General features: G+C 38.7%; 1 long non-coding RNA gene across 2 annotated transcripts; it reads left to right on the top strand.

The window, feature by feature from the left end:
- The first annotated feature begins 13,372 nt into the window (after window positions 1-13,372).
- On the top strand, window positions 13,373-16,083 carry LOC124863410. Of its 2 annotated transcripts, none has more exons than XR_007037126.1 (5): window positions 13,373-13,798; window positions 13,891-14,025; window positions 14,130-14,208; window positions 14,287-14,331; window positions 14,459-16,083. It is a non-coding gene; the product is annotated as an uncharacterized LOC124863410 (long non-coding RNA). The 2 variants fall into 2 exon arrangements; XR_007037127.1 differs by lacking the exon at window positions 14,459-16,083 and having other exon boundaries at window positions 13,422-13,474; window positions 13,548-13,798; window positions 14,287-14,396.
- The last annotated feature ends 8,274 nt before the right edge of the window (window positions 16,084-24,357 follow it).

Genomic DNA, 24,357 nt, shown 5'->3' with positions numbered 1-24,357 from the left:
GGTTTGAGCTGCTATCTGCCACAACTGATTGTGTAGTTGAGGCAGCCTGAAAACCTAAGACATGCAGAAATTTTTGGCTATTTTAAATCAGGATTGATAATATTACTGCATCTTACCATAAACGTGAAGATTGCTTTGTCATTTCTATCAAGTCTTTATATTAGCTTAAATTTTATTTGCAAACATTGAGTCATTTTAACACTTTTTTTCTTTTTATGTTATCTTGTCTTATGTTTTATGCTTTTATGGGATACTCTGGTCATGTTTTTGATGTATCAGATGTTTCAATCTATGTTCCTTTGCTTTTACCTGTATTGTATGTATGAATGGTACTTATGCAAATAAACTTGCTGTGCTTCGCCTTGACACTTTCCAGCTGAAACTGCTTTTGAGTCAAACAGGATATAGTTCCTCCAACAAGCTTTTAGTTTTTGCCAGGTATATTAATTATGTTTGAAATTATCCACTTTATTAGTACTCCTTTTAGATGGATAACAGCAATCAATTTTGAGATGTTCAAGAAGTGAATAAAAATGAATAATGACATCAGCTCAGTTCAGTTCAGTTTATTGACAGCAGCAAATTACATCAAATGTCACTTTAATGCACTTTACAATCAGTTCCATCATCATATGGAGTTATACAGATTACAATTTGGAAGAAATCTATTTAAATCATTTTAATCCATTCCAATATAATTAAACCATATAGTCACATTCAGATGCAATTTAATAAAGTTTGATTTGATAATTAATATAATACAGTACATTCAAAGTGAATTGATGTTTGAATGCCATTTGGTAAGAATGTAACCAAAAATATAAAGCCCTTAATGATTTAGCATACATACATCAGAGATCTGATTGTTCCATACGTTCCTAACAGGGCACTTCGTTCTCAGACTGCAGGTTTACTGGTGGTTCCTAGAGTCTCTAGAAGTAGAATGGGAGGCAAATCCTTTAGTTATCAGGCTCCTCTCCTGTGGCACCAGCTCCCAGTTTTAGTCCGTGAGGCAGACACCCTGTCTACTTTTAAGGCTAGGCTTAAAACTTTCCTTTTTGATAAAGCTTATAGTTAGACTGGCTTAGGTTATCCTGAGCTATCTTCCTTATTTTTTACCCTGGCCTGACCCTGTGTCTACCCGTGACACCTTTCTGGAGAGGGGCATCGTCCAAGCTGCTGCTAGCAACAACTTAATGGTCACCTTCTACATATGATCCACTTGGCCCTGTCTTTCAGTGTTTAACCCTTTCTCTCTCCTAGATATAGCAATTGACTGAGCTTTTACTGTGACTAACTCTATGTGCTCTCTTTCAGACTGTCCTTGAAAACTGGCTCAGAGTTGATCTGTTCTTTCTTTCTAGATGAAACGACTTAAGGAGCTACATCCACTAACATTTACTTTTCCTTCCCATAGAAAGTACTCCTGGATCAGTGCTTCTGTGTTCCTTTTGTGTCTCTGCTCTGTTCTCTCAAACCCCCAGTCGGTCGTGGCAGATGGCCGCTCACACTGAGCTGGAGGTTTCTTCCTGTTAAAAAGGAGTTTTTCCTCTCCACTGTCGCTACATACATGCTCAGTAAGAGGGATTGCTGCAAAGTCAACGCCAGTGACTGTCCACTGTCTCTACATGCTCATCCGGGAGGAGGGAATGCTGCAAGTCACTGACTGGATGCAATCTGCTGGGTTTCCTTAGATAGAAAAACTTTTTATCCAATTTGAATAAATAACTGAATCTGACTGCACTGTTCAATCATTAGGATTAATTGGAATGTATGTACCTGACTTTTGTGAAGTGCCTTGAGACAACATGTGTTGTGAATTGGCGCTATATAAATAAACTGAATTGAAATTGAATTGAACCACACTATAAACTGTGCAAAAATCTCTATTATAGATATGCTCTTAAAATTCTATTATGGAAAGCAATCTTAGAGTTCATCTGCTGTTTTAAATGAAAAATTTATGTTTTACATAAAAAAAACATATAAATGTTTTTTGTTATTATAATTACTATTAATGGTGGAGAACAGCCTAATTGCTTATTGTATAGAAAAGGCACCTACTGCAGTGAAAATAAATACTGAAATGTAGCAAATAAGGAGGTTTAACAAATATACTTAAATGCAATTGCTGTTCAAATTAAATGCATGAGGAAGGTTATTGTGTAGTATACTTTAACATAAAAAACATACAAAGGTCAAAAATTACCTTTGAAAAGTAATCTTAAATTTTTTTTAAATTTATGTAAATTCAATAATGTTGTGAAAGGCTCTGAACTTCAGTGTGAGAGCAAAAGAATGAACTTTCCTGATAACCTCTTGATCTCTCTTATTAGAGAACCATCGTGAACTGGTTGTGGACTTCCTGTTACATCCACTTAAAAGCTGGGATGTGTTTTTGTGAACTTATCTTCTAAAGACACCCCCCACCCGCCATATGACCGTCTTTGATGGGAGGTGAGGCTGAAAGATGCTGAGTGGAAGCTGCCTTGATGGAGGGCTTTTGAAGGGAGGTCGGGACACAAGGGGGTAACATTGAAGACTCTCAGACTTCACAGAACTCCATTTGTTCTCTTTGTCATGACTTAAAAAGCACAAAATCTTTTTAGTTTTTCTGACATCAAGTTTTCCATCTGTGCCAACGTCATATGATCTTTGTGTTATTTGTCACCCACCCTCCCTGAAATTAAACGGCAGGTTTTCCTACTGACTCAGTTGATCTGTTTCTATCTGCAAACATTTTCATGTGTCTGTTGTTCGAATACTCTGGGTGATGTCATTGCAGATTGAGCAAAATCAAAAGCACGCAGACACATGCATGCACAGTTCCCTCCAACCCCGGTGTTTTATATTCAGTGGTTTTAGTCTGACCCGCATGTCTCTGAGATGACTTTCACCAAAAGCTAATAACAGCAGCATAAGTGCTACCAGGGCTGCTGGAAGCCGCCTGGCAAAGTTATTGTGGTGGGATGAGAAACAGGCCCGCCGGTGGTTGGGAAACTCAATGAACTGCATGCCAGCTTGACTGCACCAATTTAAGAGTTTATTTCAGGTTCAGCCCCATCCTGTCCTCGTTCCTTCACACACACACACACACACACACACACACACACACACACACACACACACACACACACACACACACACACACACACCACACCCTTCTGTCTGTCCCCCATTCCTCTTTAATTTGCTTTCCATGAACTAAGCAGCATATGAACACCTGCTATTTTAAATGACATACTCATTGTTGAGCAACGTTGGTGGTGTAAATCATTGTGAGCAACCGTGTGAGGCAGCTCAGCGTAAATGATTGACATCCCTGACCCTGTGAAAGCAGATCACAACAGCATTTGCTCAGTGTCTAGGAATTACCTTTTCAATCTTTTTCTTTCTTATTTGAGCTCCACTCAGAAGCAGATGCACGTTCATTACATTCTATATTTTGTCTAGTCATTGTTTTGGGTTGTTGTTGCTGCAATCTCATGCTGCTTTAAAATGCTGCATGAATGATAACTCTCATTAACAGAATACATGTTTGACATTTTAGTTTATGGAAATAACTTTTTTTTACTTCATAGTGTCTTTGTTCCAGGTACCAATCCAAATCACTTAAGATTTGAGAAATTTGAGTCCCAATCAAGTACTACGTTAAAGCAAATAAAATAAAATCATGTGTTTGCTTGAAACCTCACCTGCATTAAAGTGCAATGAAATTACTATGACTATGTTAATGATCTGCCTAGGACTAGCTTAAAGCCCAGATCTTGATTTCATTGAAATGTTGGGTTATTTGAAACAAGCTTCAAGCATCCAAGAAATCCCTCAAACGTTTCACAGTTGAAAGTAAGGAAACTTTTTTCTGACCGATGTTGGAATGGCTGCTAGATGGCTAGGAGAAGCATGTTTTCATGTGGAGTAGTTTCCTGTAGTGCTTAGCTAATGTTAGCATGTTATCTCTCTGGTTTGATATGAGTGTTTGTTAATTTGTTATTTCAGCTCTAATGCATTTCAGAATGATTCCAATTAACTTAATGTAAAGTGGTAATTCGCCTGCAAATTACCTGAACTTTATCAAGTCCGAGGACTCCAAAGCGCTTTACACTACAATCAGTCGCCCACCAATTCATACACACATTCACACAACCCGCCGGTTACAAGATGGACCCTTACCACCTGAGCCTCCATTGCCATGTGTGCTGAAAAACGTACAGAAAGGGTAAATTCCTCTCTGTCAACCTAGTACTTTGCTTCAGACATAAATAACTGTTCCATGCAAAACAATACAACAGTATAACTTTTTATTATTTAGCTTCTACATAAATTGTGATGAAATGTTGGAGAAGTGGCTTCTCTCTGACTTGCTGGATTCTTCAGTGAGAACAGATTCTCCAAAGTGACATCATCCAGAGGGCCGATTACAGAGGAATGCAGCTTCCATTGGGTTTTATGGTTTTATTATTATTAAGTACTGAACATAATTTCATTGAGAAGAGTGTTACAGATGAAAACTCTTGAATGCAATTAATGTTTGTAAGAAACTTACAGCAATCTATGTTATCTATAGTTGTCAGACCATCCTCTAAGGATAGTAGTTACTTAAGAATTGGAAGGAGAGTAGCTTCATTTTAGCGTCTTGGTAAACTTACCAGATACACAGGTGTAAAAACTCTAGTACTGAAAACAGCTGGCTCGACAGCTTATGATTCATATAAAATTAAGCTTCCTAGATTCTGCTTCTTCAAAAATCAAAACATTACTTTGGTCGAAATCTTATAAAATCCTTCATAACTTTGCACAATTATTGTCTTTAGTCATAAGTATCTATAATGAGTTTTCTACCTCTAAAATTGCAAAATGTAATGGTCTTTAAACACACTCAATAAAAAACAAACAACATTCCTTTCAGTCAGATTGATCCAACACTAATGCTCACTTTAAGCCTAAACAAAGACGCCACAAACCACTGAAGAAGACATTTGGAGGTAAATAAGTAAATCCGTTTGCGCAGAGAGGCTGAGGTGTTGAGATTAACGTGACTCCTTTTCTCAAAGTAAAAGCGAGACACAGTAAACATGTTTTTAATTAGCTTTTGGAACATTGCTCACTACATCTGTCACTAAAGAGTCAGACTTTACATGCACTGCCTCTGTTAAACTCAATTAACGTCATATTTGTATCACACAGTTTTGAATCTTTCCTTCCTAGCATCCAAAAGCAGGTTAAACATGTTTGTTTTTCCCTAATAAGTTTCTAAAAGCTATTGTTGACAGCCAAACTTAATGTGATTTTCCACTTGGAAATGAGTCTTATGCTTAGTCTAAAGTGAAGATTCATGACTCACAGGTAAGTCATCAGGAAAGGCAGCAAATGACTTCAGAAGTGATTTCAGGATACTCCCATAACACAGAAAAGTTGTGCTCAGCATAGACATCCCTATAATACCTCCTGAACGCACTGAGTCAAGAGTTTTTTCTCTTGTTACATCACAGGCAGGGAGCTCATGTGAAGGAATTTCTTCACCTTTGAACATGTCATCAATAATGTTTTCATAATCATATTTTTTATTGTTGGAAGCCCTGACATCATCACTTACAATAAATTCACAATGACTATCTTCCTTCTCAAAAATGGGAAAGTTGAAGCTGAGTATACATGTTGTCTTTTGCATAGCTTTCCTGGCATGTTATCATCATTACATATTCAGGACCCTGAGACTTGTAACAATGGTTAGACTTGATGAAGGTATTATGTTCAAGGCAAATTTCAAGCTTCTGATGTGGAATTAAATAAGCATTTGAGGTTAAGTTAAGAACATTACACAAAATCCCTTGGAGTAAGTTTTAGAGGATTAATGCAATTGCTAACTGTTATATCTAAGCCATTTCTGGTTCTAATGATGACAAATAAAAATAAATCAGTATGATTGTTTACTATTTCCACGCTGTTTATACTTGCATATATTTGCTAGATCAAATGAATGTGGCACCTTCAGTCATCTAGAAATTGTACCCAAGGACCACACCTCCTTGGGTCCCACACTGCCAGATTCATTTCTGAAAGCTCACAGCTATGCAGGATATCGCCATCTCCACTTGAGTTATGAATGAACAGTGAGAGTTTAGTGGCATCTCATCTATGTGTGTTTATGATGGAAATGTTTTGAAAAGGTAGCTAGACTCTTCGAGGTGTTTTCTTAAAATACTGCTATTAAGCAAATAGACAAAGTTTTGGTAATCCTAATTGACCTAAAACAGAAAAAAGGTTCAGTCTCACAGTAAGAAAAAAAGGCTATGTGTCTTTTTTTTTTACATTGCATGTAATTTGTTTGTGACAATATATATGTACAAAACCGCAGCATAATTTAAAAAAATACTAACAGGACCAAAAGCTCATATTTAGTAATGTTTACAAAATTTACAAATAAAGTGAGAAATGAAGAAATTCTTTAGTATGCTTCTGATGAAAAACACATCCTTTTTTCAACCACAGCATTCACTTCCTTCCTTTGAACAGTTTGCACTTCCCCTTTGTCTTTACTTTTCAAACAGGAGGTTTTTGCAGCCTATAGTTGGAACTCGTCACTTTGGTAACCGAGTGAATACAGGAAACACTTTCTGCTTTCTGGGGAACTGGCACATAAATTTAACACATCACATGCCTCAACCACAAAATCTGCCGTTAAAAAGTAAAGTTACGTTAGTAAAGCTATACTCAATAAACTCTAGCTATTTTTCATTTTTCATCTTTCGAAATTTAGGTTTTATAGCTTCATGGTAACAGCTATGGAAATAAAAGCTTTTCCATGCTGTTCTGCTTTCATCTCATGCAGCCATTTCTTCAATGTGTAAAACAATTTATTATACTTTTTAACAATTGGGTCACCCTAATAATTTGGCGGAGAAATAGTAGTTTGCTTTTTTCAGCCTCCGATTTGTCTTGTCTCTGCAAAGACAAGACGTTTTGTAGCATGACTTAGAGCTGAGGTGAAAGTTTAATGTTTAATTGCACAAAAATAGAAATTAAGAGTAATTGCAGTGAGAGAAATGCTTCAGGGTGTGTTTTAAGTAGCGAAAAACTGTTGATAATGTTCTTGAGCTTCTTTGTGTTCCTTATGATCTAATCACTCCTGGATTCTTTCATTACCAGGCCCATAATGAGATCATTCTCTTTGCACCACGAGTAAAAGCAGTGGCTCAGTTTGTGTTTCAAGCTCTAACTGCTCAGAGTCCCACTAAAAACGACGTTGCTGCTCGCCTGACTCCTGGAGCCCTCTAAAAACACCCCGCAGAAGTGGACTCGCCATTAAACAGTGAATTAGTGGCTGCAATTAACTCTCTCTGAGTGCCAGCAGTGGCGTTTATCCTTCTCAGAAAGCCCTTCAGGGTCTGAAATGACGAAACACGAGTTTCCTTCTAATGATGTAATGTTTTGGTTTACCTGAAGTCCTGTTGGCAGGAATTGAGAAAGGAGACTTTAGATAGTGTGGGATTGGAAAACAGGAAGTTGGGGTGAAACAAGCTGCTTTAGATAATTAAACCCCTTTGGGCTAATAGAGTACTTTCCAAATTCATACCCCTTGAGCTTTTTCACATTTCTTTGATTATATTATAATAGCACACTTCACTGTATGTTATTGGGCTTTTCTGTTACAGGCCAACACAAAGAAGAACATCACTGTGAAGTGAAAGGGAAATTATACATGGTTTTCTAAGTTGTTTAGAAATAAAAAACATTAATAGAATGGCAAGAACAGGTAATTAGCTTCCTAGTGAAACATGATGATGATGATAGTGAAACAGGATGATGGCACCATTGTGCTGAGGGGCTGCTGTTCCTAAATAGGAGAACTTCCTTTGAATGCAGTCACAGCTGCTGGTCCTTTGGGTTATATCTCTACCACCTTTGTAAATCTAGAGCAGAGGTCTCAAACTCCAGTTCTCAAGGACTACAGGTCTGTAAATTTTAGATATGTCACTGGTTTAGCACACCTGAATAAATCATTATGTTGTTAGCAGCACTCTGCAGAATTTGAGGAGGATATTCAGCCATTTGATTGGGTTGTGTTGGTACAGGCTTGTATTTAAAAGTTGCAGGACTGGAGTTTGAAAATACCTGAACCGAAAGAGCACTGAAAAAAAAAAGGAAACTGGCATCTGTTGGATCTATGTAACCGTCTTTACTTTAACAAGATTGTTTTATGTACTGAGAGAAAACATAATTGTATTGTGTAGATACTACATCATTTGCATAGTTTGTGTTTTAAAATGTTAAATTCATCTTAGGATAAAGTTAATCAGTGATGCGTATGATACACAAGTTCGAATAAGGGGAAGTGCTGTGTGTTCTTTCCAGTTATCTGCGCTATAGAAGCGCCACTTTCTGTGCAAGCTAGCTTTCTTTTGGTAACTAGATATTCCCAACTTGTTAAATCTAACAGGTTAGGACATGAACAGGCAAAAAGCATGACTTTGTATAAATAATCTGTGCCATCTGAACAAATATTTTGTACTGTTGCAACAGTGTTTGTAAACTTATTAACTCGTAGTTTTTCACCTTGCAAATGCTCTCTGCTAAATTAGCATCTGCTCTCAAATAACTGAAAAACCAGGAGCTTAGCGAGTGTTTTTGGCCATATTTTCAGACAGTAGAGAGATAACTTAATGGGCCCATTAATGGAATGCAGCAAAGTACATTTTCCAGTAGGGAACTGTCAGGAGATTGTTGGCTCATATATTTAATGTTGGCTGCAGTCATATTAGTAAGGGGCGGGAAAAACATGCTTTGTCTGTCACCAAAGGCTCTGGCTTGAGAGCAGGTACTAAGTGAGCGGAGGGATACGGGATTCTTGGTTTTCCCTCAAAGCTAATGAAATACAGAATGTAACAACTTCAAAATGCTGTGGTGGACACTTTGTGACCTACACATTCACCACACTTTAAAATAATGTATTATTATGTAACATTACGACACATGAGGCAAATACTTGTAACTACTTTCCAAGACGGGTGTAGCTGCACGCCACGCTTTTGAAATTAGTTGCTGTCTCTGAAATGTAGCTCAGTTGCGAAGTTCTGTTTCACTGGCTTCTTTCCAGTGAGTGCCATTTTTGACAATTTTTCTTTGCAAAGCAGTTAAAACTCTTGTCAGAATGGACTGAGACCATCTTGGAATATTAATTTGCAAGTCATGCCACAGCTTCTCAACAAGAGTTATGCACTACTTTGTGTTGGTCCATCTTATAAAATAGTAATAAAATACATTAAATTGCATCGTTGCAATGTGACAAAGTAAAAGTAATTATGGATACTTTTACAAGGCAATGTTTTTCTTTATTACTAAATTTCTTTGTTTGCTCTTTCTGCATAAACGGTGGTAACAGTGATAATGTTAAAGGAACATCCTTGTTTCTCCCCAAAGTGAAGTTTAAATTATTGTTGTTTTATTTCTAAAAGCCACAAGTATGGTAGAACACCTTTTAAACTCAATTTCAGCATGTTTTTATTTCAAGGCTTATTTGTAAAGTTCAGAATTTTAAATAGAGCTGTAACTAAATAATGCTCCCTCTTAAGGTTTGAGTTTTCTCTCCCAACCACCCGTATCAAAGAGCTGGCCTGATTCTGTCTGTGCTGTCAGTGCTTCAAAGGCAGTGCTTCAGAGCGGGGCTCCATGACGTCCAGTGGCAGCGTTTCAATTCACCTCTGGTGCAGTAGATATAAAGATAGCATTCATCTATTGACTTCTTTATGTTCCCACTGTGGCACAGATAACTACCTTACTGTCCCAGGACAACAGGGCCTGTGTAGACCTTTGTTACTCTAATGCCAGTGGCACAAGTGTGCATTTCAATGCTGAGTTCATCCAAGACACTAAATGCTTGAAGGCTTGTGTGTGTGTGTTTGTTTGTGTGTAAGTGTGTGTGTGTTTATGGGACTCCAAAGACAGTGAAAGCATGTTTGTACAGTAGAAATCAATACTTCAATGTAAATGTTTAAGTTTTATAATTTGAGGATATTTAAGGTTTTAAACGCTTGTCTCAGAGCATATTGGAACAATGGCGCCTGTATGTGGAAGCTTGGCAGGGAGCCACCTGGGTAAATGTACAGTATAATGACATGTAAGAAGAGAGGAGAGCAGGATGAGATAGAAGTAAGGTACATGGGAGAAAGAGAAGAGGAGGAAGTACAGAACACAAGCTTTAGTTGAATTAAAGAATGGTTTACAAAGCTGCAAAACAAAGGAGCCAGGATACCTGTAAATAATAATAATATATTTCCTAAATAAAAACAGCTTGAGCTGCACAATAAGTGGGGTAAAATGGGCACTTTTAGTGCAAGATGTCCTGTGTGTAAATATTTATGCAGCTATTTTGCTGCAGCCTCAGTTCAGTAAAAAGCCCTTAGCTATAGAGTTGATGGAGAAGCAAGATAATCAAGCGAACATGTATGCCCACACTGTTGTCATTACTTCACCCACCTCCACTCCTCTCCCTCTCTTTTTATGTTTATCTCCACACTGTGATAACACCCAATAATGTGAAATCAGATCTTTGAATTACTGGCAGTGATGGCAATATTCTGCTCTTTCATCCAGTCTTCTTCCTGCTTTAATGTCTTTTTCTCACACTTAGACCCGTCTAACTCATTAGCTCTGTAGATGCAGATGGATTTGATTGTGGGTGCCAGGCTGAAGTATAGGTAGCATGTTCCCTGTAGTTTTTACTACACGCTTGCGTTGCATGTTTTTGTGCAGTTGCTCTTGAATGTTTTTTTGTGGGACATACAACCTTAATAAGCATTAGGGTTTCTCAGTTACACATATTTTACAATTCAAAACAGGAATACAACAGGATTTGGACTTTTTAAGTTTGCCGTGTTATGAGATGAAAAATAATCCTATCTATTGACACGGCATTATTTATTGAAGGATGTGGTTTAATTATATGTTGCATTTTTATTCAGAAATTTAAATTTCAAAATTTAAAGTTGTACAAACAAGCTTCCTCAAGTTAGAATTTTAAGGTTTGAAAATCGGAGGATACACGTCAACCCCGATCTCAAAATCCAAATGGCTGTCTTGCATATAAAACAGCCAAAGTAACAAAAACTATTTTGCAAAGGAATTGCTGAAAAAGAATTGCTGCAAAAACAATGACTAAAACCGAATTGGCTAGGCTCCCTTACATAGGTAATCTTGACTGAATAGCATTACAAACTTAGACAGTCTTTTATTACTTTTAGGAACAGATTATAATGTGTGTTTTATCTAAACTGCCCATATGATTTAATGGTACTGGCATCAATATTATTTACTGTGCATTTCTTTATAATTGGATATGAATTGGACCTGTTTGTCTTGGAAAGTGCTATAACATGACATTTGTTGAGAATTGGTGCTATTTAAATAAACTGAATTATCTCATCAAATCTTTTAATCACCCATTTAGGAAACGTGTAGCTTATATATTTGATAGTAGAAAAATGCAGAGAATCCTGTTATCATTAGTTTGGATTAAAAACAGTCGACAGCCTCGTCACTGAGCATTTGAATGAGCAAATCCCATTGGTTGTTGAAATTGGAACTTGAACATGGGTTATGTTGAGTTTGGTGCCATTCTTCGATCTAAATTCTGACTTCAGAGGTCCATGGAACACTGCAAAGACCACGTTGGTCTTAACTTGTAATCATTGTGATTCTATGACACAAGCTGTGTGGGCTTCATTGAAAATGACCACTCACTGGGCCAAAGAGCTCTAATGGCATAAAAATGCAACACAGTAGTATAAAAAGAAACAGCAACCGCAGCTATGACTCCTCCTAGTGCCGTCGGGTCAATAACCTCTTTAGTGTCTGTCACAATCAAATAATCTCAAATTTCACAATTATGGACAATAACTTCCTCATTTGTAGCCTATAGCTGTTGGCAGAAGTTGCAGGGTGTCTCCACATTGTCAGCACTTGTGATCATAAGTTGTCACGCTACAATCCACCAATAAAGCTGGTAATTTCCACTCAGAAAATAAAGAAGATATTTGATAATGAAAATCAGTGAAAAGCTCGTTACTTTTTCCAGTATTAAAAATCCAAAATCAGCATCCCGGTGTTAAAATCTAAAAATATAGGAGCCTTATGTTGTCATGTTGGGTCTGGGCTGGTTTCCTAGATGTCTCCCAACAATCCCAGTGTCACATCATTGACCTCTCACCCCTGACCTCTGTAAAATAGGAGGCTCACTGTGCGACTGACAGGAGTGCCTGTTGCTACAAAACAAGGCAAAAAAGCTACTAGGGCTGCATGCATATAGATACACACCTGTGCAATTGCACAGGTTTGTCACACTAAAAAGTATGCACAAAATGAGTCTCCAGTACCTGTCATACAGTGCCTTGTAAAAGGATTCATAACTATTCAAATGAAAATGGTCATGTTACAAACCTAAACTTAATTTCGTTGGGATTTTATGCGATAGACAAACACTGTTGCCACAGTGCATAATTGTGAAGGAATTGCAGGAATATTGTGCAGAGATTTATTTTTTTTAACAAGTTAGAATCTTAAAAAGTATTTAAATTTGTAGAGCCACATCTGCAGGTTTGCTGGGGTATGTCTTTAACGACCTTGAACATAAGCTTAAGATCTCCTTCTGTCATATTGTGTGGGACCAGGAGACTCTAGTGCAGGCAACCACCACAGAGACAGAGAGAAGGTTCAATAAGTTTATTATCAAGAAGTGACTGTTTCAGGAGCAGCCGGAGTCAGGTCACAGTGGGTTGGTGTCAGGGCATGACATTTTGGACTTAGTTTGTTGTTTTGTGTTTTTACTTTTGTTTAGTTGTTTCTAGTTTGGTTTTGGCTTCATGTTTATTAGTTCCTTTTTCTCCCTCTACCATCTCCGTGAGTGCTTTGTCTTCCTCTAGCTCTTAGTTTCTTTTGTGGTTGCTTTCTTATTACTTTTTGTGATATTATTATTCTTCTTCTTATTATTATTAGGATTGTTCATCCTTGGATTCTTAGTTAGTATCTCTGTGTTTTATTTATGGTTAGGTATTTGTTCTTATCCCAGCTTTAGTTATTGTTTACGTTTGGTTTGTTTATTTTGTAATTTAGATTCTTCTTGTGGGCTCTTTGTTTATTCTTAAGTTATTGTTTTTGTTTTTATGGTTTTCCTCTAGTTTCTCTGTGTACTTTAGTTCATAGTTATTCTAGTTCGTTTTCCTCCTCTGATTTATTATCTTGCTTAGTTTGTGTTTTCTATTTATTGTTTATTAGTCCTTCACTCTTCCTCAGCCTTTGTATTTGTTTCACCTGTTCCTTCTGTTTCCCTGCCTCCTTGTCACACCTGTTCCCTGTTCTGTTGATTATCTGCCTTTGTTATCTCACAGTATATAAGTTGGTTTTGTGTCTTTGTTTGTTGCTGGTTCCTTGTGTTTGTCATACTTCGTTCTCACCCATGTTCATGCTACGCCTTGCCTCGGTAAACCAATGCTATGTCTTGCCTTGTTACCTGCAGTGATTTTGTGAGTTTTTGTAATTGGACTCTGGTTCAGTCTTGCAGTGTTTTTTGCTACGTTTTTGGATCTTGTAAATAAACCGATGAATCATAAAGATGATCCAGCCGAGCTCTTGTCTGCAATTTGGTCGACGAGCGTGAGTTATGGAGGTAAGTCAGTAGTGGATTTGGAGTGGATAGAGATGACACTTACTTGGAGGTGGATCAGGATGTTCCAGGAAAGGTGAGTAAGTCACAGAACCTGAGTTTGATAGGCTGGCGTGAGATGCGAGAAGTTCCTTCCAGGAGGTGAGTGGTGTTGGAGGGTGGACCAGCAGAGCGTTAAGCATAAGCTGTGGTTCTTTGGGTTCTGAGTTCTTTCCTTGTGCTTGCTGGTCCAGGAAAACAAGAGAAGGCTACAGCGGCGATTAAATACTCTGAAGTATTCTTCCACTGGACAAAGGACGGATCGAAGACGGAGAAACCAGGCCAAGGTCTTCAGAGCAGTAACCTTAAGGGAAAGGAGCACAGCCAAGGTAAGAATGATTATGATTAAACAAGCAAAACTCTGAGCTTGTCTTGTTGGTCTGATTACCAATCTAAATGAACAAGCAATCTGATGCCTCCTCCTGGTTTCCAGAAGCTTAAGAGCTCTCCCTGATTGCTCCTTAATGAACAGCTGAGAGGTTGCTCCTGCCTGTCACATCCTGTGGAAAGAGGTGAGAGAGAAACTCCACATAACACACTACTATCCTGTGCCCAGCTCTGTGACCCGACACCTTCAAGTTTTGTCACAGATTCTCCAGTGATCAACTCTGACCAGCTCTCCTTTCCTTGCTGAAGTAAGGAATCCACACAGCATTATGCTGCCAGCACCTTGTTTTGCTGTGGATATGGTGTGTTCAGGATGATGTACAGTGTTTTCCACCAAGGCCAAATATGTGAAGCACATTTTTCTCCTGTCAACAGATTCTCTCTCCTGAGGTGTGTATCTCTGCAGCTTCTCCAGAGCTATTATAGCCCTCTTGGCTGCTTCTCTGATGCTCTCCTTGCTTGGGCTGTCAGTCTACATTTGAAGTTGTGGCACATTCTTTCCATTGTTTAAGGGATTGAACAGTGGTCCATGAGATCTCCACAGCTTGGGATTTTAGTTTTGTCACCTAACTCTGTTTAAACCTCTCCACAGCTTTCTCCCTGACCTGTCTGGTGTGTCCCAGGGGCTTCATGATGCTGTTTGTTCACTAATGTTCTCTAGGAAACTTCTAAAGCCTTCACAGAACAACTGTTTTAATACTGAGATTAAATAACACACAAGTGGACTCTATTTAGTAATTAGATGCTTTCTGAGAGTAATTTAATGTTCTGAATGCTAGTGCATGTCACACTTTAAACTTTTATTTGTAAAATATTTTGTAAAGCATGTATCATTTTATTTCCACTTTACGCTAATAACTCTGTACTGGTCAGTTCGATACACTCCCAATACAATGCATTGATGTTTGTGGCTGTAACATGACAAATTTAAAAGAATTCAAGGAGAATCAAATACTTTTGCAGTGCAATGCACCTGCTAAATTGCTTAGATGTGTTGCTGTGGTAGTGCATCAGTTCTCTTTAAAAAGGAGCAGACAATATTAGAAGCTTTTCAGGCATGTTTTATTTTGGCTTAAAATCCACTCAAGAAATTCATTTTTTTTTTTTATTCTGACATTCAGGTGATATGGGTTTCAGAACAGCTGAGTGGTTTCCTAGAGTCAAAGCAAATCTCTGTTCATTCTTCCAGTCCAAGCTGAAACAGTTGAATGCTGTCCTACGTATGTAGCTTTTATTGCAATCATCTATACGTTTTTAAATTCAGATCAAACTGGCAAAAGTTCTCTAAATGAAAGGTAGATTATACAGTACAATACAAATGACAGTGAAAGAACTAAACTACGAAATTACAACAAAATGGAAACATTTTATTTCATTGAGTTCTTATTGGTCAGTTTATCAATTTGGCAGCTTTTGATAGACTGGTTTGTATTTTTCTGTTTTGTAGTCATATTTATATGCTGTCAGTTGCATGTTTGAACGTGACCCCAATATGGATCACATTACTTATGAAATTACTTAATCTTCTTTGACTTCTTCTTGGCATATATTTTCTTATTAATCCTGCTTTTAGGTTTGACTTGCAGAGTTTGTGAAGCTGTTGCCACATGGATCTTGCTATGTTTCTCTCCTCCAAACACATTAATATAGAGAGAGAACATTAGACAGGCCTCCATTTGGACATATTTTCCTGTCTTTCCAGACCACTTTTCCCTCCTCTTGCCTTTGGCTGTAGTCCAGCAAATTTTAACACCCATCATAGCATTCTGGGCATTGTCCAAGCGATGCCCTTGAGGAGGACATTCCTGTCTGGCACAGTTCCTCTTTTCACACTATTTATACTCAAATATCAGAGTCCTGCACTGATACCAGAAAAGCATCCAACCAGGCAGTTCTGCCTTGTGATGATAAAAGAAAACACTGCTCTGTCTTGCACATGCAATCAAGAATAAAAGCTATGTACAATGTTGCAGTACAAAATGTACTGGGGTGCAATATTACAGTGTTTCTCACATTATTTGGTTGACATTTAAATTTACCGTCTTTATTCAATGGTTTTTAACTGTGCTACAGAGATGACATTTTTTTTAGATAAAATGGGGACACTTTTATTCAAAGAGAGGAGCATTCTTGCTTCTGCGTTCCTCTCTCATAGCACTTTTCTCATGACACACAGTTTAATTTAATCAAAAACTGACTAAGCGAACAAACAAAATGCGACTGCTGGACAGCTGCTTAATGCCCTGAGCTAATGCTGTGCCTAAAAGAGCTTCAAAGTTAATAACAGCCTTGAAATAGTTCTATTCCAGGAAAATTACCTTCTAAGCTGAAATGCTATTGAAGTCCATTTCTTATTGTCACTCTTCAAAATAGGAAAGGGAAAACAGGAGAGGCAAGGCAGATGTATGTTACTCTTAAGATGAGTAAGAGTTAGATTCCTGGCCTTAAGTTGCCAGTATCTACAGAGCAACAATTTATGGATTCAAAATGGCTTGCACTATGACAAACAGGGTTGCATGAAAACATGTTTGCATCAAGCCTGGGATCCAAAAGTCTCAACAATAATTTATTCCTATGATTTGTACCTATCTGTACTAGGGATGTGAATAATTGGGAAGAGAGTTTGGAAAAACAGTGAATGGAGTTTTGTCTTATCCACACATTTATCACTCATAGAATATTACAATTTTTCATGTCATTACTGCCACCAACTCAGTTGTATATTTTCAGGAATCTCTTTTCATGTGTGGAGGGTAGGACATAGTACATAAAATTTAGTATAAACAGCTCTGTGTGTGCTCCTGCAAAGCACCATTTGATTTACATAAACACATGCTAAAACCTAAAGCTGACCCGAAATATCGTTCCCTAGAATTAAGAGAACGTGTTTCCCCCTCAGCTTTAAAGTAACCTGTTAAAATACACTAAAAGTACTTGAGTTCATCTGCTGACACTTTGTAAAACATAATCTATGAGATGCGTGTTTGTCTTTGGTTTGTACACGTTTGCTTTTCAGTCCACACCCGTTGAGGACGAGCAGGTCAAAAAGCAACAACTTTACGAGTATAAAATTAACACCTGCAGCTTTACGACCAGCCCTTCCATACAGGGAGCTTCACTAAAGAACCATACACTTTAAATATGTAATACTTTCATTAAAGGTCATGTTAACTTTGGACTGAACTCACTATGACAGAGTATAAGTTGGATAGGAGGTGGTAATTTACAGAAGGTGATGCTGAGAGGATGACTGAAGACCTACACAAAATAGGAGAGAAAACATTTAGAGTCACCACCTATATTTTCTTCACAGATAATTTTTTAGGTTCATATGAAAGTTATTTATTATCAACTTCTTTAACCAGGATGTTTTAAACTGACTATAGATCAATTATGTATAGGCCTACCTATCAGTTTAAAATCAAGGTCAAAGCTAAGGTCATGTTTATTTATATGGCACATTTTCAACAACCTGTGCTACACAAGTGCTGTACAAAAAAATCCAACATAATTTTGTTGCAAAAGCAAATAAACTGTGTAGGTAGGGCACCAAAACTGACTCTTCCTCAGGGAACCACATCCTTCTACATCCAGGCTTGCCTTTAACAGTCATGCTAGTAAATACAATGGAGTGATCTTACAAGCTCTGAGGTGCTGTGTAACAGATACAGGCTATATGATGAATATTTATGCAGAAGTGAGAGTCTCCATTACAGCAGAAAAGTTCATAGATATGTCACTAATTGCTTTTCTCAAAAAATAGTTGCTAGAGAGGTCTGGGACCCCCTACAATAGCAATTGATCATCCTCTGTGCCTATAGATTAGGTCTGAGAAAAAATAAACTTAAGAGGAACAAATTGCTGCCTGCCCCCTGAAGTAGTCTGGACCTACTAGACAAAAAACCTGTTGAAAACAGAGAAATTGTATATGTTTTTTCACCCTATTTAAACATCACATACTTGTAATGTATTTCTATTAATTCTCCTCAAAGTGCTCTACACTGAGCTACAAGCTTCAGACCAAACGTCTTTTAAGTATACACACCAATCAGGGAAAGACTGAGGCTTCTGGGTTTATCCGAAGCAGCAGTTATAGTTCAGGACCACAGGCGTAAAGCTGTCAACATGTGGACATGATCTTGGAACACAGCCTCAACTGTCCCCACAGCAACTTTACAGGCATGCTTAACCCCCCAGCTTCCCCTCCACCTTCCAACTAAACATATCTCTCCTCTGTATCGTCTTTTCCTTTTGCCAGTCTGTTTAATATGCAGTCTGTGAATATACCCCACATTCCACCAGATAAATATCCACTCAGCATCATTTGAGAGCAAAGCCGTTAAGACTTGTTGGGAAATTGTCCCCCTTTCAGCACAGCACCTGCCAAACTGTGTGTTGTTAGTCACTCCTATCAATTTACCCACAGATGATTATTTGCACTGTTATGACTGTCTTAAATTGCGTCTGTGAGTTGGTTTATATGTAGACACCAGGAGATGTAGCAGCATGGCAGATTTCTGTCTTTGAAGTGCACATGACAGAGCGTGCCACAACAATGATGACTTTGATGAATGATTAAAAAAGCCGTGTTTAACTTTCTGTGATGTGCTCCACACGTTGAATGCCTCAACCAACATAGTTGGAGTTTTTTAACATTATTTTTTTTCTGACTTCTGTATGATGACATCTTGGTGGCCTGTGGGCGTGCTGGCAGTGACCTCTTCATCACTCTTGATTTTTTCACATTTGGTTACATTACAGCCACAAACGTTAAAGTATTTTATTTAGATTTTATGTCATGAATGAACACAAAGTAGCACATAATTGGAAAGCGAAGAAAAGAAAGTCAGTCATTTTCTACCATTTCTTCCATAGTGGGTCCCGGGGAAGCTGGTGCCTATCTCCAGCAGTCTAGGGGTGGAAGGTGGGGTACACCCTGGACAGGTCGCCAGTCACACACTCATTCACACCTAAAGGCAATTTAGACAAACCAATTAACCTAACAGTTATGGCTTTGGACTGTGGGACAGAAAGAACATGCAAACTCCATGCAGAAAGACCTCTGACTGGGAGTTGAACCCAGGACCTTCTTGCTGCAAGGCAACAATGCTACCAGCTGTGCCATCGTGCAGCCCACACAGAAATGTCTGACTCTTACTTTGTAGAATAAAAGTTTACTAACAGTTTTGCTGCATATTTACCAACATCCATCTTCCCATTAAATCTGAACAGCTTCAATATCCTTGTTCAAGAAAGCATAACCCCACAGCATAATGCTGCCACCACCATGTTGAAACATGGTGGTGGCAGCTGTGGGGTCATGCTTTCTGCGACCGCTTTCTACTTACCGGTATTCCATAAAGGCTGTTTTTTGGCACACACAATGAATGGTTGTCCTGTGGACAGATCAGATTCTCCCAACTGTGAAACCCTGCAGCCCCCTCAGAGATACCATGGGCTTTGGCTGCTTTCCTGATTCTTTTTGCTTGGCCTGCCTGCCTTGTCGTGGTGGGCTTGCAGTTGTTGCAGCCTCTTTCCATTTTTGGAAGATGGCTTGAATAATGCGCTAATAATAATAATAAAGGAGCAATTCAAAGCTTGAGATAATATTTTATAGTCTAACCCTGTTGACTAATGCTAAGGCTGACTAAAAAGGGTTGCATTCAAATAAATGCCAGACTTTTCAGATGTTTAGTTGAGAACCATTTTAAAAATACTGTGTCCTTTTCTTTCATTGTTCAATAATGCACTACTCTGTTTTCCATTACATACAATCTGAATAAAATACATTGAAGGCTGTAGTTGTATGACAAGATTTTAAGGGGCACATAACTTTGTCTCGGTCTCACAAACAATTTACACAGCTTTGAATGATTACAAAAGAGACAAATACTGGCGTGATGGAGCTGGAACAGGAAAAATAAGCAGTAAAACTCAGCCGTTGTATTATGAGCACATGCTAATCCATGTTGGCTTTCCAAATGATTACTCAGTGAAGAATCAGACATACAGAACGACTGCCTTACTCACATTGCAGCGTAATCAAAGCCACAATCGCAGCCCTCACTGTCTAATAGTGAAGCAATAGCATGTCACTGATAGCATCAGAGGTAGCTTTGTAGAAACACTAGCATCCTAAGCCACTTTATCAGCATGGACATCAGCCAGAACCAAGCTATGCAGCCATACCAATTTAGCGTTACTTTGTTCTGCAGCTACTTTCCCTTTCCCATATTTATTTTCCTGCCTGAATATCTCACTTTAAAGTGGAGCGACATATGAGCTGAATTTTCCAGGACAGGTTTCCTGTGTTTTGAGTAGGGGGGCAGAGATATAAAAACAGAGGAAGGGGGTTTGATGTTCACACGGAAAGAGGTTAAAGCGAGCTGGAAAGTGCAAAGGTATGTCTGAGGATTGATGTTTTGACAGTGGTCTTTTGAAGTTTAGGATTCTTTAAGATCAGGCTGTCAAAGAGTTTATATGGAGTTCAAACAAGTTGGAATACAATCAGCAATAAACTCAGTCCCCACTTAATTCAAATTGATTTAGTTACAAAAGTAACAACACTGGGTGAGCTGTAACATGAATCCAAAATAATATTACAGCTCAACTATGAAGTCACTATCACCTCTCCAAAAGACTATACAAACAAGATACCACATGGTTTATCTTCGAAACATGACCACAACAGAGACGTCGGTAGGCAACGACCACAACAACCGTATCTGAGAGATGCCAGTGGTCTCCAGGACATAATCAGATGAATGATACCACACTTGACAGATAGACTACAGCTCTCTGACTTGAGAAAAGTGTCAATGTTTCACAGCTTGGTTAGGAAGGAGGACCCACTGAGTTTTTTATAGAATAAAAAGGGAGATTAGAAAGACAATGCTGCTGTAAGAGCATAAGATGGGAAACTAAAACGTTAAAAAAGGTTGAACAAAAAATACAATATCTCAATTTCATAGTGTCATAGGAATCATGGTAATTTTTTCATAAACGCAAGAGAAAGAATTTTTGTAAGACAATTGGCAAGGGACCACGTGGTGTGTACCTACTAGCACCATCGTAAAGGCAGTGTTCCTGAGTTAGGCATAAAATGCATTTGCTCCGGCCTCTAAAACCCACCAGGAATCTGGAATCTACCTTTGCAATAATAAAACAATAAAAGATAATACTTTTATTAGTGAACATGGAACAGTTAGCATGTTGCTCTTGATAGCAAACATTATCTAGTATGCTAAAGTTAGGTATTGTTTCATTTTTGTGTCTTTTGGTTGATTCATTTTTGCATGTTCTCCATTTAAGAAATGCTGTATTCTGCTGGTGTCACCTCAGGTTTGTGTCATGCCAGCACAGCTGTCACAGGGATGGCCCACACATCTACTGTTATATCCATTACAAAATGCACAATCAGAATGGACGATTTAATTTTGAGACTTGGTGATAACAAGTCGGGCATCACATGAATCATGTTCCTTGTACAGTCTTGCCAGTTGTGGTAGATAATGCAGATGTTTTGCAAAATAGAGCAATACAGGTCCTTCTCAAAATATTAGCATATTGTGATAAAGTTCATTATTTTCCATAATGTCATGATGAAAATTTAACTTTCATATATTTTAGATTCATTGCACACTAACTGAAATATTTCAGGTCTTTTATTGTCTTAATACGGATGATTTTGGCATACAGCTCATGAAAACCCAAAATTCCTATCTCACAAAATTAGCATATCATTAAAAGGGTCTCTAAACGAGCTATGAACCTAATCATCTGAATCAACGAGTTAACTCTAAACACCTGCAAAAGATTCCTGAGGCCTTTAAAACTCCCAGCGTGGTTCATCACTCAAAACCCCAATCATGGGTAAGACTGCCGACCTGACTGCTGTCCAGAAGGCCACTATTGACACCCTCAAGCAAGAGGGTAAGACACAGAAAGAAATTTCTGAACAAATAGGCTGTTCCCAGAGTGCTGTATCAAGGCACCTCAATGGGAAGTCTGTGGGAAGGAAAAAGTGTGGCAGAAAACGCTGCACAACGAGAAGAGGTGACCGGACCCTGAGGAAGATTGTGGAGAAGGGCCGATTCCAGACCTTGGGGGACTTGCGGAAGCAGTGGACTGAGTCTGGAGTAGAAACATCCAGAGCCACCGTGCACAGGCGTGTGCAGGAAATGGGCTACAGGTGCCGCATTCCCCAGGTCAAGCCACTTTTGAACCAGAAACAGCAGCAGAGGCGCCTGACCTGGGCTACAGAGAAGCAGCACTGGACTGTTGTTCAGTGGTCCAAAGTACTTTTTTCGGATGAAAGCAAATTCTGCATGTCATTCAGAAATCAAGGTGCCAGAGTCTGGAGGAAGACTGGGGAGAAGGAAATGCCAAAATGCCAGAAGTCCAGTGTCAAGTACCCACAGTCAGTGATGGTCTGGGGTGCCGTGTCAGCTGCTGGTGTTGGTCCACTGTGTTTTATCAAGGGCAGGGTCAATGCAGCTAGCTATCAGGAGATTTTGGAGCACTTCATGCTTCCATCTGCTGAAAAGCTTTATGGAGATGAAGATTTCATTTTTCAGCACGACCTGGCACCTGCTCACAGTGACAAAACCACTGGTAAATGGTTTACTGACCATGGTATCACTGTGCTCAATTGGCCTGCCAACTCTCCTGACCTGAACCCCATAGAGAATCTGTGGGATATTGTGAAGAGAACGTTGAGAGACTCAAGACCCAACACTCTGGATGAGCTAAAGCCCGCTATCGAAGCATCCTGGGCCTCCATAAGACCTCAGCAGTGCCACAGGCTGATTGCCTCCATGCCACGCCGCACTGAAGCAGTCATTTCTGCCAAAGGATTCCCGACCAAGTATTGAGTGCATAACTGTACATGATTATTTGAAGGTTGACGTTTTTTGTATTAAAAACACTTTTCTTTTATTGGTCGGATAAAATATGCTAATTTTGTGAGATAGGAATTTTGGGTTTTCATGAGCTGTATGCCAAAATCATCCGTATTAAGACAATAAAAGACCTGAAATATTTCAGTTAGTGTGCAATGAATCTAAAATAACTATAATGAACTTTATCACAATATGCTAATATTTTGAGAAGGACCTGTATGTATAGTTACGGAAAATGGACTGAACTTATATAACACCTTTCCAGTCATGCAGACCACTCAAAGCACTTTACACTAGAGTCACATTCACCCAATTGCACTCACTAATGCTCACACTTTCATACACAACTTGAGGTTAAGTGCCTTGCCCAGGGGCACATCAACATATGGCAGGAGGAAGCTGGAATTGAACCCACAACCTTCTGATTGCAAGACAACTACTCTTCCTACTGAGACACAGTCACCTAGTTGGTACCTGAAAGTAAAATCATCCATTTCCTAATCCTCAAGACCCATTTCCTAATTTCTCGACTAATACCTCAGAGCTTTATTCCCTGGTGCGACGGGGGTTCAGGTGGTAGGAGTTTGTCTTGGAACTGGTGGGTTGCCGGTTAGAACCCTCATTCCGTCCATCTAAATCGTTGTGTCCTTGGGCAAGACACTTTACTCTCCTTTCCTACTGATGGTGGTCAGAGGTGGCGCCGATTGTATGGCAGCCCCACTTCTGTAAATCTGTGCCAGGGTAGCTGTAGGTAAAAACTAGCTCACCACTGTCAGTGTGTGAATATGTGTATGAATGGGTGTATGACTGATTGTAGTGTAAGGTACTTTGGGGGTCATCGGACTAGATAAAGCAGTAGTATACAAGTGCAGACCATTTACTATTTGTCTGCAGCTGTACAGAATACAAGTAAAGCCATTTGAAGGATTAGTTGTTCTAATTATATGGACTGTGTATTTCTTTTATCTGTGCTCTGCATTCTGCTTCTTGTATTTTAAGTTATTTTGAGTTATTTCAATATTTATATCTATATTTAACAATATTTTTTTTTGTGGTTGTACTCTAGTTGTTCTGCATTTCTGTGCTGTCATTGCTCTAGTTTCCTCAGTTCCTTAGCCTTGCTTTTAATTAAGATCTCTGGTGTCTTCGGTTCATTGCTGGAATCTACAACTGTTCCCGCCCCGCTTCCTGCATTTTAGGTTTGTTACTGGAGGTTCTTCAGTTACAATATTACTCCATCATACACCTGCCTCTGTCCTGTTGTCATTGGGTCCTTAACAAAACACAAATTTGACACAATTACAAAATAAATTGACAGAAAACACAGTTAAGCTATTAGTGCACTAGCCATACTAATCAATACTGCGTTCTGGA

The sequence above is a fragment of the Girardinichthys multiradiatus genome, chromosome X, assembly GCF_021462225.1.
Source record: "Girardinichthys multiradiatus isolate DD_20200921_A chromosome X, DD_fGirMul_XY1, whole genome shotgun sequence".
Taxonomy (NCBI): Eukaryota; Metazoa; Chordata; class Actinopteri; order Cyprinodontiformes; family Goodeidae; genus Girardinichthys; species Girardinichthys multiradiatus.
Note: the sequence above shows the minus strand (reverse complement) of the source record. Positions and strands in the feature narration are given on the sequence as shown.